We start from the raw sequence: 15,187 nt of genomic DNA on the forward strand, positions 1-15,187 counted from the left end.
TAGTGTCAGAACTATACATGTCAAAGTGGGAACAGCTTTATCAAAAACGTACAAGCTTACAAATGGAACACCGCAAGGGAGTATTATCAGCCTTACTTTGTTTTGCATTATGACAAATGACCTCCAAGAAACTGTGCATATGGGAAAAGATATTTCCCTTTTCGCAGATGATTGTGCTATATGGATCAAGCATAGAAGTCTTTAAAGTAGTTGTGGAAAGGACAGAGAATTTGCAATTAGAGAAATGATTATGGATTTAAATTGTCTCTTGTAAAAACTAAGGGAATATTTTTAACCAGGTAGAAAATTAGTGAAGACTGGGACTTCTTTACGGTGATAAAATTCTGATAGTTCAAGAGTTTATGCTGGTAGGAGTAGTGTTTGATAATACATTAACATGAAAAGGTCACATAGATAATATCATACAACATTGTAAAAGTAGAATCAACTGACTTAAAAGTATAGCTGGAAACAAATGAGGTGCAGATAAGAAGGCACTACTGGTGATGACGTATAGATCATTGATACGATCAATTTTAGACAACTGATGCCATGCTTTTGGTTCAGCCTCTAAATCAACAACAAAATATCCTTGGTTAAAAATGAATGAAGACACTGATGATGAGAACTTTGTGAGTACTGTGTCCAGTTTTGGGCCCCACACTACAAGAAGGATGTGGAAAAACTGGAAACATTCCAGTAGAGGGCAACAAAAATGATTAGGAGGCTGGAGCATATGACTTATGAGGAGAGGCTGACAGAACTGGGATTGTTTAGTCTGCAGAAGAGAAGAATGAGGGAGGATTTGATAGCTGCTTTCAACTACCTGAAAGGGGGTTTCAAAGAGGATGGATCTAGACTGTTCTCAGTGGTACCAGATGACAGAACAAGGAGTAATGGTCTTAGGAAAAACTTTTTTTCACTAGGAAGGTGGTGAAGCACTGGAATGGGTTACCTAGGGAGGTGGTGGAATCTCTTTCTTTAGAGGTTTTGAAGGTCAGGCTTGACAAAGCCCTGGCTGCAATGATTTAGTTGGGAATTGGTCCTGCTTTGAGCAGGGGGTTGGACTAGATGACCTCCTGAGGTCCCTTCCAATCCTGATATTCTATGATTCTATGATCACAGTCTCAGATGATTAAGCTGTGGCACCAAAAGACAAACAAAGACAGATATGGGGGAAACCTTGGGAATTGAACAGGCTATTGAGCCTGCAGAAGCCTAGCCCTCACTGGAGGGTGCAGATTTCCTGAGCTCAGAGTTGTGCTGCAGCCCAGCGAACTTTGAAGTGGACAGTGATAAACCCAGGGACCCATATCCTGGAGGGAGTTACCTTCAGGTTTTTTCTTTTCCTTCCATTTGTTTAACCTCGTTTGCTGTCTGCAGACTGTTTTGTCATTTTACCACAGAACCCAAAAGGGAACAAAACAGCCAAGAGGCCTTGGCTGGAAGTGCTGGCCCGCTAGAAGAGACATCCCAGAGCCCCTCCTAGGGTGGGAGAAATTGGACTTACATGAGTATGGTACCCGCATAGTTCCTAAAGGGGGTACGCTAACACAAACTGATTCATTTATCCACTCCTACTTGCATAAGTATCAATTTAAGACCTGTCATCTTCATTAGACTCTAGAAAAATAATCTCTTCCCACTGTCAAGGAATAAGTAAAGCCACAGAACTGGAAAATAGATTACCAACTACTGAGTTATCATTACAATGAAATTGCTACCTGCTTACGCCAGTTGTGAAAGTATTTCTCAATACATTCCATTAAAAATTACTGCCAGTGTTTTCATTAAATTGGGTCCATTCTTTGCCAGTGGGAATGTTACAATTGTTCAATATCACTTTTCACCACTGAAAGTGCTTCTTTTATCTTTATCTTTGATGACGAGAGGGTCTAGACTATATGTACCCATTCAGCATATTCATATGTATTTCTGATCTTCATTATGTGTATTATAAATTGCTCCAGGACCAGCTGATATCAATTGACACTCATTGCTTCTTGTATTTGCTTTTGGAATTCACTTGCTCTTTACTTGATGTTTTTAACTTGTGACCATATAAAATGTGTCTGGCCTGGCAACATTCCCATCACTTGTATTTCTTGTTTTATGGGCTTTCTGATTTTTTTTACTGTGCCTCATAGTAGTTTCAACTCCTGCAACGTATATTCCTATTTAGTATATTTAATACAAATTCTTTTTTAAAAAAATCATTCAACACATTTCCCTTTCACAGCCCTCCATTTTAATTTGACACTTGCAAATGTTTTATTTCACCAAAATCTACATTGAAATATGTATGCATTTCTGTAGGTATAAATGCATCTATACAATATCTCTAGAGCCTTCATAAAATCATAAATTGGAGATTGAAAATAACTTCTGGGAGAAGTAGCCTATCAGCTGCTAATACAGGATTGTTTCATACACTACATTTCACAAGCTCATTATCCAGTCTAATTTTAAATGTTCCAGATGATGGAGCTTCCACTACTTCCTTTGAAGAATTGGACTATTTCAGTTTAACAGATCTCACTGTCAGGAAATTCAGTCCAATTTTCCCTTTCTCAACTTCATCCTATTACTCTTAGTCACAACCCATTGTATCATCATTTCACAGTGATCATTGTCACTGAGGGGAGAAGCAGTGACCTCAGGAAAGCAGGTGCTGGGATACCAGACCATCCTGCTGGCCATGATTTTAAAATCCAAGATTGGAATTTCTGCAGTAGGGTGAGTTACAGCTCCTTTCTTCACTCAGTGATGCGACGCTCATGACATGGCCATTGTTGGCTTCCAGCCGGCAAGGCAGACTGGGACATATCATTCATTCTGGTTGTCATTGTTAAATAGCAGCTGGAGGAAAATAATGTGGCATAACTTTCTTCATACTGAATGATCAGTTCTTAAATTAAAGTAATTTAATAACTGGTAAATTAAAGATAAACTGTTGATATTATTTGATCAATAATGCTACACTTCCTCACTGGGTGACCTATGTGGGCCACTTTCCCTCACATTAACAATCCATAACATCCTTGTGGCAACCACAGCAATTGTTTACATTAAAAAGCAGTGTAAGGAAAGTATTTATTTAACGTATTTGTAACTGTATTTAATATAGTGTAGCAGCTGAAAATAAGAAGAGCCAGAGCAGTATGACCAGCCAGTCCACTCCCAGACTATCACTATGTACTCTGTTGTTCACTGTCATTCCCACAGGCACTGAGTTTCTGATTTCCTCGAGGGTGCTCGACCCCCGTTCTGCCCCAGGCCCCGCCCCACTGCACCCCTTCCCCAAAGCTCCACTCCTTACCCCACCTCTCCTTGCTCCAAATCCTCTCCGCCTCTTACCACTGCATTGCACCCACTCCACTGAGCACACCCCACACTCACTCCACCTCTGCCCACACTCCTCCCCCTCAGTGCCTCCTGCCCAGCTGATCAGTGGTGGGCTGGAGGCACTGGGGGGGGGGGAAGAGCTGATTGGTTGGGTGCTGAACACCAATTGTTTTTTTTTTATTGTGAGTGCTCCAGCACCCATGGAGTTGGCGCCTATGGAAGAGAAACTAGAGAATTTGGATAAGCAACTTCTTTAGTATTTTTATAAATCTAAAGTTATAAAATATAAATCTGTAAATAAAATGTTTTGACCAGGAAAACTTGACAAGTTACCTGTTATGCAAAAAAGAGTTAAATTTTCATAAAGAGATTTAATGGATTTGGTATCTAGAATTGGGTGGTGATCCACACTGGAGTTTGGAAACCTCAGGTTTTCATTTTGCACTATTTCCATGGCCTTGACTCCAGGACTCCACTGATGTTTTTCCTGTAAAGTAAGAGAAATGCTCTATGTCATCATGGCTATTTATATTTATTCATTCTTCATTTTCTGAAAGAAAGAAATCTGAAGGAAGAATCATGCAGAGGGAAAATATATATTTTGGCCCAATTTTCAGGAGTGTTGAGCACCTGAAAATCCATTGAAGTCATGGAGACTGTAGGTCCTGAGTACCTATGGAAACCATAACAGTAAATTACTTTACATAGCTGAGGGAATTGAACCTTTTAGGGATCTTTTTGTGTCCTCACCACAAACTATATATGCGCAAAGGTTGAAATCCTGGCCCTAATTAAATCAATGGGAGCTTTCCAATTGACTTCAGTGGAACTAGGATTTCACCCCAAATAGTAAAGAACTAAAATCACTTTGAGTAGTGTATTACATAACCTCTCATGGGGTTCATCTGGTTCTATGAGGATTGGCCCAGTGCAAGAGTGATGTTTCAGTTGCAAAGAGTTCAAATATACGCTCTTATGCCATTCCCAGAAGCAAGAAAAATGGGGCTGTCCATAGGAAGGGGACATATCCATGATGCCCCTATATCTGTGATGGTGTTGGGACTCACCACTGCAGCGTCTTCCACTGGCACGTTTGGGAATTAGCTCTGTCCTCTGTGGGGCACCCTCTGCTGGTGGTGTCCCATCCGTCGTCTGCTCCCCTGTTGGTTACGGACCCATGTTGCTCCCCGCTCAGCGGCATCCTCTTCAGGACACTGCCCTCCGGCAGTGCCCACTGCTCTGGTCTCACCCCCTTCCGGGAGTCTGATGTTATCAGCAGCCCTCAGTCTGCACCTGTTCTAGTGGCCGGTTGCAGCCTCAAAGTCTAGCCCCTTTGTCACATGGGCCAGCCACAGCCTGTATCAGGCCATGCTCCTCCTCAGCCAGGTGAAGTAAAAGGGGGGGACCCAGGCCCACACACTATTCTGGGTCCCGACCCAGGGACCCTCTAGCAGCAGCCTCCCTGCCCTCCTTCTCTCCCCTTGTGAGACTTTATCCCTCGGTCGCTTCCCCTTTGGCTCTGTTCACTTGCTCGGCCCTTTGTAGCAAGGTCTTCAGCCAGGGGTTTTCCTTGGCTGGAGCTCCCCAGCTCCTCCTGCCCTTCCCCAGCACTGCTCTGCCCAAGGTTCTACCTTTCAGCCAGTGCTCCTCCCTTGGCAGTCAGGGAGAGACTGCCTTTCCACCTGCTAGGCGGCCTTTATATAGGGCCTAAGCCAGCACTGATTGGCTGCCTCTTCCCTGCCCTTATTGGCTCATAACAGGTCTGTGTTGATTGGCTGCCAGCCTGCACAGCCTCAAAGGCCCGTTCCAGCCTTTTTCTCGGAGGGGGGGCACCGCCCCACCACAATACCATATTGATATCTAGAATACAGACCCTGGATTTCAGAAAAGCAGACTTTGACGCCCTCAGGGAACTGATGGGCAGGATCCCCTGGGAGAATAACATGAGGGGCAAAGGAGTCCAGGAGACCTGACTTTATTTTAAAGAATCCTTATTGAGGTTGCAGGAACAAACCATCCCGATGTGTAGAAAGAATAGTAAATATGGAAGGCGACCAGCTTGGCTTAACGGTGAAATCCTTGCTGATCTTAAGCACAAAAAAGAAGCTTACAAGAAGTGGAAGATCGGACAAATGACCCGGGAGGAGTATAAAAATTATGCTCAGGGATGCAGGAGTGAAATCAGGAAGGCCAAATCACACTTGGAGTTGCAGCTAGCAAGAGATGTTAAGAGTAACAAGAACGGTTTCTTCAGGTATGTTAGGAGCAAGAAGAAAGTCAAGAAAAAAGTGGGCCCCTTACTGAATGAGGGAGGCAACCTAGTGACAGAGGATGTGGAAAAAGCTAATATACTCAATGCTTTTTTTGCCTCTGTCTTCATGAACTAGGTCAGCTCCCAGACTGCTGCACTGGGCAGTACAGCATGGGGAGAAGGTGACCAGCCCTCTGTGGAGAAAGAAGTTGTTCGGGACTATTTAGAAAAGCTGGATGTGCACAAATCCATGGGGCTTGAAGCACTGCATCCGAGGGGTGCTGAAGGAATTGGTGGATGTGATTGCAAAGCCATTGGCCATTATCTTTAAAAACTCATGGCGATCGGGGGAGATCCCGGATGACTGGAAAAAGGCTAATGTAGCGCCCATCTTTTAAAAAGGGAAGAAAGAGGATCCGGGGAACTACAGGCCAGTCAGCCTCACCTCATTCCCAGGAAAAATCATGGAGCAGGTCCTCAAGGAATCAATTCTGAAGCTCTTAGAGAGGAGAGGAAAGTGATCAGGAACAGTCAACATGGATTCACCAAGGGCAAATCATGCCTGACTAACCTAATTGCCTTCTATGAGGAGATAACTGGCTCTGTGGATAAGGGGAAAGCAGTGGATGTGTTATTCCTTGACTTTAGGAAAGATTTTGATACGGTCTCCCACAGTATTCTTGCCAGCATGTTAAAGAAGTATGGGCTGGATGAATGGACTATAAGGTCAATAGAAAGCTGGCTAGATTGTCAGGCTCAATGGGTAGTGATCAATGGCTCCAGGTCTAGCTGGCAGTCGGTATCAAGCGGAGTGCCCCAAGGGTCGGTCCTGGGGCCGGTTTTGTTCAATATCTTCATTAATGATCTGGAGGATGGCGTGGACTACACTCTCAGCAAGTTTGCAGATGACACTAAACTGGGAGGAGTGGTAAATACACTGGAGGGTAGGCATAGGATACAGAGGGACCTAGAAATATTAGAGCATTGAGCCAAAAGAAACCTCATGAGATTCAACTAGGACAAGTGTAGAGTCCTGCACTTAGGACGGAAGAATCCCATGCACTGCTATAGACTAGGGATCGAATGGCTAGGCAGCAGTTCCGTAGAAAAGGACCTAGGAGTTACAGTGGACGAGAAACTGGATATGAGTCAACAGTGTGCCCTTGTTTCCAAGAAGGCTAACGGCATTTTGGACTGTATAAGTAGGGGCATTGCCAGCTGATCGAGAGACGTGATCATTCCCCTCTATTCGACATTGGTGAGGCCTTGTCTGGAGTACTGTGTCCAGTTTTGGGCCCCACACTACAAGAAGGATGTGGAAAAATTGGAAAGAGTCCAGTGGAGGACAACAAAAATGATCAGGGAGCTGGAGCACATGACTTACGAGGAGAGGCTGAGGGAACTGGGATTGGTTAGTCTGCAGAAGAGAAGAATGAGGAGGGATTTGATAGCTGCTTTCAACTACCTGAAAGGGGGTTCCAAAGAGGATGGATCTAGACTGTTCTCAGTGGTAGCAGGCGACAGAACAAGGAGTAATGGTCTCAAGTTGCAGTGGGGAAGGTTTAGGTTGGATATTAGGAAAAACTTTTTCACTAGGAGAGTTGTGAAGTACTGGAATGGGTTACCTAGGGAGGTGGTGGAATCTCCTTCCTTAGAGGTTTTGAAGGTCAGGCTTGACAAAGCCTTGGCTGGTATGATTTAGCTGGGAATTGGTCCTGCTTTGAGCAGAGGGTTGGATTAGATGACCTCCTGAGGTCTCTTCCAACACTGATGTTCTATGATTCTATGATTTTATGTTGTTTACATCTTGGAGGCAAACATTGTAGATGCTTCATCAGCTAGGCCTTGTAGGCACTAACCTGAGTTGGTCTCAATAAAGACTTAGATACATGGTTAAGGAAAAAGTCTTTATTAGGGCTGGCAGGAAAGGGGAAAGTTTGCAGATACTCTAGATACAAAAGCTTAAACAATTACAGTTCAAAATTAGCAACAGCGGTTCCTGTTTGGGTCCCCGGGACAACCCAGTTGAGACTCAGGGCTCTTCAGACCTAATGCCTGGGATGCCCTCTCCAGTTTGGTCTCTATTCAAGCAAATAAGCATTTGCAGGTGTCTAAGCCACACTCAGCTTTTGTCTCTTATTGGGGCTGCTCCACACTGGCTCCTTGCCCAGCCACTGCTGTTCCCCCATAAGTCTCACAGAGACCTGTACACATCTGTGATATCTGGCACTTGCATTCTGTTCCACATGTGGCTCCATCCACAGTTTCTGGGACTTCTCTGCAGCACTCTGCTTCCATACAGCTCCCACCCCACAAGTGAGTTCAACCATTTCCTGATTCAAGACCTTTTCCCTGGTCTGGCCAGGGGAAGGTGAAGTGCAACAGGGAGAACGCTGATGGGAAATGTAATTCTTGCTTCCCTAGGAGGGAGGGGATGTACAGTGGGCAGGGCACTGCTTTGCAGATTCATCACAGATTAGAGCAGCCCTCAGGCTGTTATAAATCAATTCAAGTGCACGGGTCCAAGATCACAGCAGTGTAAATGTAAACTGTAAGCTACCCTTTGTACCTTGCATCTGACTTCTGCTGTGTGCAGTTGAGCTTTAAAGATTTGGGCTTTAATCTCACAGAAAGATCAAGTTTAATTTTATAAATTAAAAATATATGTATTATAAATATACGTATTTTCAGAATAGGTTAGTTTAAGCATCTTCTGTGAAGATTAATACAATTGTCTTTTGTGGGTTCTAAATGTTAGTGTCGAAAATATTTGGGTGGAGATTAATATCATGGATCCCATGGTCTTCATGAATTTACAAGTGACCTCAGGTATCCAGCTATTAATTCTGTAGCTCATAATTAAATTACTGTCCACCTTTCAAAGAATGCCAGGGAACCAATCATTCACTCAGTAGTTCTTTGACTCCCTATTCACTGATGATTTGTAGAGTGTACTTTTTTAAATTTAAACTGTATATTTCAATGTCAGTGGAATTACAATGTTGTTCAAATGGGTTTATCCAGCTTGTAGAAATGTAAAAAAACCGAGTTATGACATTCAGAAATTGTGTGGTTCATTTATCTGTTCATTGAGTAATATGGTGCCTGGATTAAATACCTCCTTGAGCTATGTGCATAATAGATATAATTCATGAAAATGGGAACAAAAAAGTAAAGTCATTTCTAATTATTACAGTTTATAAGACTTTCGCTAAGACGTTTCAAGATAAATGTAGGATAATGTCTAGTGATTTAAAGTCACCACCTGCCTCAATTTATTTGAGATTTTCAAGAAATTTAAAGGATGAAAAATGAGCAATTTATAGAAATTGATTCCCCTGAAAGGATCTAGAAATTAAGTTTTAACAATAGCGCGGACAGTAGACTGTATTTTAGTAATATTTATTGAAATATGTTTCTGTTTGTGACTCTGTGATGGGCTGTGTACACCACACAGGCACTGAATGGGTTGATGTGGGCTGGAGACCAGTTATGTTACCTGACCGCACCAAGAGTGGGAGCCAGGCTTTAATACTAACCAGCCTGCTCCAGGTGGGCAGGAGCAGGCTGGTTAGTATAAAGAGAGGAAGTATGCAGCAGAACTGGGCTGGATTGCTGATGAAGGAGCTGAGGCTGAGGCGTGCGTGCGTGTGTGTGTGCATGTGTGTGTGTGTGTGTGTGTGTGTGTGTAAGTAAAAGAAGAGTATAAGTAGAATCAGAGGATGAGGATAGCACCAAAAAGGCTGAGGAAGGAAATAAATCAAAATGTTACAAATGAAAGATCCCTAGCCAAAGAAATAAGATTAGGTGATGTTAACCCTATGGAAGTAGCTGATTGGATTAAAAAAACAATCAAACAAACAAAAAATAGCAGATACAGCCAGGAGTCTGTAAGATGGTGATTTTTTAGTTGAATATAAAAACTAAGAGCAACCCAAAAACTGCTAAAAAGTGAACTGCTAGAGAAAGTTAAATTACATTACCAGCTACCAAAGTATTTGACTGAAATGAAGGGGACAATGTATGGAGTGTCATTAGAGCTGACCAATGATGAGATAACCAAAAGCATAGAAGATAAAGTGCTAGTAAGTAAACAAGGAGGAGAAAGCCAACCATCAACAGCTGTAGAAATTGTATTTAAGGATCAGACTCTGCCTGAGAAAGTAAGATTGGAGTTTCAGATATTCAGAACCAAGCCATATAATCCCCACTCCCCTAAGTTATTATAAGTGCCAATGGTGTCGGAATGTAGCAACTCTTTGTAAAGGGAAAATGAGATTTGGTAAATGTGAGGGAGAGCATTCTTATGAAAACTGTATGGAAGGAACGGAGACCAAATGCAGTAACTATGGTGGTAATCACATCTCTCAGATAGAGGGTGTGTTATGGCAAGACAAGCTAAAGACAAAAATTGTTAATAACATATCTTACGCAGAAGCTGTAAGGAGATAGGTGGAGAAGGAAGAGACAATCATCACAGGAAAAGGAGAACTGCAGACAACCTCATTCTATAAAGAATATCATAAACAATGCAGAGGGAATATGCAATGATATATTAGTCGTGAAAGAAGAAAGGTTTATTGTATATCTAATGGAAGTGATAAATTATATATCACAAACTAGGGAAAATCAGAAAAACTGAAAATTATAGCCAGGGCTATATGTATGTTAGCAATCTGTCAATGGACCATATTCATGCAATTTTGAATGAGTTTAATGGTGAAATATGACTAGTATGGGGATCACAGTCTTTTGTTGGAATGTGTGCAGTCTAATAGGGCATGGTCAAGAACTTAAAAAAAAATCCTGGAAATGAAAACTAAACTATATATCACATGTATCCAGGAAATATGGTTAGTTGAAAAGCTTGTTTTTAAAATTCCAGGGTACATTGCCTTTAGGCAAAACTGATAACTAGGAAGAGAAGAAGGCTTTTGTACTTTCATACAGGAAAGATTAAACTACACAGCAGTAGAGAATGAAGAAGTAAGCCTATAATATAATGCTGTAAGGATCCCAACACAGAAGAGAAATATTTCTTTAAGGATTTATAATATCTGTAACCCATGTGGGAAATTAAAAAACTCAGAGCTACAAGTAATAGTGAATAATGCTAAAAGACCATATATTATATGTGGTGAACTAAATTGTCATAATAAATTGTTGGGAAGTAAGACAACTGATAGGCAGGGTGCATGCTTAGAGAAGTTCATTGATGAAAACAATATAGTGAGTTTTAAACAATGGCACCCCAATTAGATTTAGTGCAGCAGATTGTAGTGTTTTTTTGCTGAGATCTGGGAATTATAATAGCAAATACTGCAAGTAAATGCAACTGGGAAATATATAAGGAAGAAGGAATGAAGGAGTGATCATTTCCCTACACTTATTACTTTTCAAGGGCACTGTCAAGTTGCAGGTAATGGAAAATTACCCACCTGGAATTTTAAAAAAGCTAACTGGGAGCTATTTACAAGTAAATGTGCTGAATTTTTGAATAACCATTGTGTGACTAATGACATAGAGAATTTCAATGATAATGTAATAAAGGGCTTAATAGCAGCAGCTACTGTAGCCAAACCTACGATATTGAAGTACCCCAAAACTAAAAACTCATTCCATGGTTGAATGAGGAGTTCAAAATTGAAGTTAAAGAAAGGAACAAAGCCTGTTTAAAAAAAGCAAAAATATGCAATGAATAGTGATGATCTAATGAAGTATAAAAGAAATAAGGCGATAGCACAAATAATTATTTTTAAAAAAATCAAAGAAAGAGAGTTGGAGGAAGTATTGTGGGAGGATAAATGAAAATACTCAGACATCAGAAATATACAGGTAAATTAGAAGAATGAATGGAATTCTTACTAAGAGTAGCCACATCAGGTTTTATTGAGACTGACAGCGTAGTTAGAAGTTCTGATAACAAAAAAGGAGAACTTTTAGCAGAAACTTTCCAATGGGTAAGTAATTATGAAAAGCAAAGTGAAGTTTTCCACCAGATTAAAAGATAATTCATTGGAGAGAGTAATGAATTATATGCTTGGTGTAAATACGAACGTATGATGCTGAATGGATGGTTTTGTATGGACGAACTTGAGAAAGCTATTGATATCAGCAAGAACCCCGGTTAAAGATAATGTATGTAACATAATATTTAAAGATCTCTCTGAAAGCAGTTTGAAGATTCTCTTGGAATGATGTAAGATTATATGAGGAAAATGGAGTGATGCTGGTAGGGTGGAAATATGAAGTAGTAATTCCAATATGAAAACCAGGCAAACTGTCCCAAAATGTGGATGCCTGTAGACCAGTTACGCTAATGTCCTCTCTGGGTAAAATTACAAAGAGAATGATGAATGGAAGATGTGTTGCCTATTTAGAAATCAATGGCATTTTAGATGAAGTGCAGAGCTGGTTTATGAGACAAAGAAGCACCATTGATCACGCTGTTAAATCAGAAACAAATACAAAAAAGTATGAAGCACAGGGTTTCATAATAGCTGCTGTTCTACATATTGAAAAGGCATATGGCATACTATGGAGGGAAGGCTTGTTGTACAAAGTAGGTTCACTAGGGATAAAGGGATATGGGTGGATTAGAGAATTTTGGTGTAAAAGTATCATGTAAGTCAAAATTGGTAAATTAATGACAAATATGTGTGTGTGTGTTTGTGTGTGTACTAGTATTATATAGAAATAGATAGATATAATATTGAAAGTGGAACACCACAGGGAAGCTGAACTTATTTAATATTATGATAAATGATGTCCCAAAATAAATAAGTGCTGGAGTTGGTGTTACCCTATTTTTAGATGGTTGTGTTGGGAGCAGGAATGTTGAGGTGCCAGAAAAGAGAATCAACAAAGGCCTCTGACAGGGGAAGTGTAAGAGTTTCAAGTTCTCCATTGCTAGCCTGATCTTTACAAAAAGGAAAGTTTACAGACCCTTAATCAGGCTGCCAAGCTTTTGAGTCAGCTTCAAAATCAGAACTTAAAGAATACAATTACAGGCAATACAAAATGTGTGTGGTGCATTTTTTACATCACCACTATGTGCTACCAATAGCTTCTAATGAAATGCCAGTTACACTACTCATGAAACGACTGTACCTAATCTTATGGGCCAAAATGTATGAGAACTGCAATGGTGAAAGTCCTGAACAAATATATGAGGATGGTTGGGAATTTGATAAGCAAACTATAGCATATTATGCTAAAACTCAACATGCTGTTTGTGTTAAAGTGTGGATGAAGGAGTTGAAAGGCAAGTTAAAGCTGAACAAAGTCAAAACTTTGTCATAGGAAAAAATGGTTGTGGATGGAAAGTTGTGTGTCTAAATGTGGATTTAGGTTTCTTTTATAAACTTATGAGTAAAAAAGAGACAGTGGGTATTAAAAATGAAGTGTGCAAGTGTATAGATGAAAAGTGGAGATGGTTTTGTCAAATATATACAGATGGATCCAAAAAAGAAAAGAAAAACAAAAACAGGAAGACTAGGGATATTGTATATTGTATACCAAAATTGGGAAATAGTAACTCTAAAATAATACATTATTATTAAGCTGTCAGGACAGCTGAACCAGTAGCAAAAATGCTAGCATTAAATTGGATCTGGGATGTACACCCAGCAGCAAGTGATCATTTTTTTGTAATCAATCCTCAGGCATTATGGTGATAAAGATGTTCTCAATATGTAGAAGTGATGTAATGGAATTATATTTTTAATAACTGTTAGTTATTACAGATAGGGATACATGGAGCTAGGGTTGTCCCTAGACCAAATGGCGACCCAGTTGAGGAGTGTCTTCAGTGCCTCTCCCCCTCCCGCATTTCTTAAAATGTTGAATACCTTCTTTTTATTGCATTTGTAGCTCATTTCACGTCTTTGATGCACGATTTGCATGCATGATTTATCCATGTCATATAAGACTATAAATGTGTATGCTAGAATCTATAAATCTGTATTTATGCATGCTATATATAAGCAAATAAAAATGTTTCCTCTAAGATTAATCCACATATGGAATACTTGAAACATTTTAGTTAAAAAATTATATTTTCCCTTTTGTCGCTAACAACAAAAACAGCATCCTGAGCCTGGCACTCCCCAAGCCTGGCACCCCAGGTGGTCACCTGGGTTGCCTGCCCCTAAATCCAGCTCTGTATGCAGCATTGGCTTGGATATGAGCACATATTGGGATAAGAGGGAATGAAATGGCAGAGAAAGTAGCTAAAAATGCTGTAAAAAGCAGGACTGACATAGAAATACATTTGATACACAGGAATTTAAAAGCTTAGTAGAGAAAATTTTAAGAGGAATGGCAAAAAAAATGGATTAATGAAAAAGAGGAAGAAGTTTTTTGAATTGTGCCCTAGAGCTGAAGATAATGACATATCTGGATAGGACTAACAAAGTACTTGTGTTTAGATTACTAACTGGCCATTGTGGTTTAAACAAAAATATTTTTGAATAAATAGAGACAAGGATGGACTATGTGCATTCTTTAAGGTGGAAGAAACAATCACCTTTTATTGATATGTGAGGGCTTTGATAAAGGAAAAGAAAAGCTTTCTGAGGAATTCAAACTTCTTAAGGTAACAAAAATTACATTGTTATTTAGTAAAAAACATTGGGGAAGTGGAACATTATTAAAAAGGCATTGTTGCATTACCTGAAAGATACATGGCAGAGCAAGATAATAGAATCTGCTCAGTATTGAGGAATTATAGTTAGTAGCAGCTACAGACTATTCAGACAAGTCTCCCTCACTTTATAAAAAACAAAAGGTAGGGGAGAAGGTGTCAGTAGCGAGAAAATATACAGTCACCTTCTGGAAGGGTGGGGTGAAGTGAGGAGGAAGCCCTGGGATCTGACAAAGCCCTCGGTCAATCTAGAGGAAATTATGGAGAAGACCTGAGAAAGGCTGAGTGAAGGAGCCAATGGAAACAGCAGCAAGGAGTGGGACTGAGCAGAACTTGTCTGATAGCTTTAGGGTCCCTGAGCTAGAACACAGTGTAGTGAGAGGGCCCAGATTCCCCTACCAGACGCTGGCAAGGAGGCATGAGTATAGAGAAGGGTAGGAAAACACTGGAAACCACTGATGCAAGAGTGTGAGGACCAGAGGTCTGGAGTTGGATATTGTGAGGATATTGGACAACTTTATGTTGGGCTTTCTGTTGCTCCGGAAGGGGTGAACTAAATTATGACCGAGTTACAGGAAGAAAGACCACCATAGCAACAGAGCAATTGTCTGCCGGAGGCACCAGCCTGAAAAGACAGTTGTTATGCCATGCCTGGCTATGAGGAGATGCTCCTAAGGTGAGTGAACCCTCTTCACAGGCAAGCAGAGTTCTTTAGCCACTGCATGCTCATACCCTTCTCAGTGAACAAGCAAGTGGGAGGAGTGAAGGGCAGAGGAGCTAGTATGTATTCTCTTCCTCATAAAGGACTGTTGCCTCTTACTTTGGGGAAGAATAATGTTCCAGCAACAGAGGAATTATGCTTCAGTGGGGTATCTCAGTCACAATACCTCTTCAGGCAGTGCAGTTTGCACCTCATTCTTTGCTGAGGTCTAGGCACAATTTAGCCC

At 40.7% G+C, this 15,187-nt stretch overlaps 1 long non-coding RNA gene across 1 annotated transcript; it reads right to left on the reverse strand.

Annotated features, from left to right (window-relative positions):
• Positions 1 to 2,714: 2,714 nt before the first annotated feature.
• On the reverse strand, positions 2,715 to 5,008 carry LOC123367478. The gene is made up of 3 exons (XR_006578491.1): positions 4,413 to 5,008; positions 3,679 to 3,832; positions 2,715 to 2,859 (listed from the first exon to the last, which is right to left on the reverse strand). It is a non-coding gene; the product is annotated as an uncharacterized LOC123367478 (long non-coding RNA).
• Between the last annotated feature and the right edge of the window lie 10,179 nt (positions 5,009 to 15,187).

This window comes from Mauremys mutica, chromosome 3 (assembly GCF_020497125.1).
Source record: "Mauremys mutica isolate MM-2020 ecotype Southern chromosome 3, ASM2049712v1, whole genome shotgun sequence".
NCBI classification, from domain to species: Eukaryota; Metazoa; Chordata; order Testudines; family Geoemydidae; genus Mauremys; species Mauremys mutica.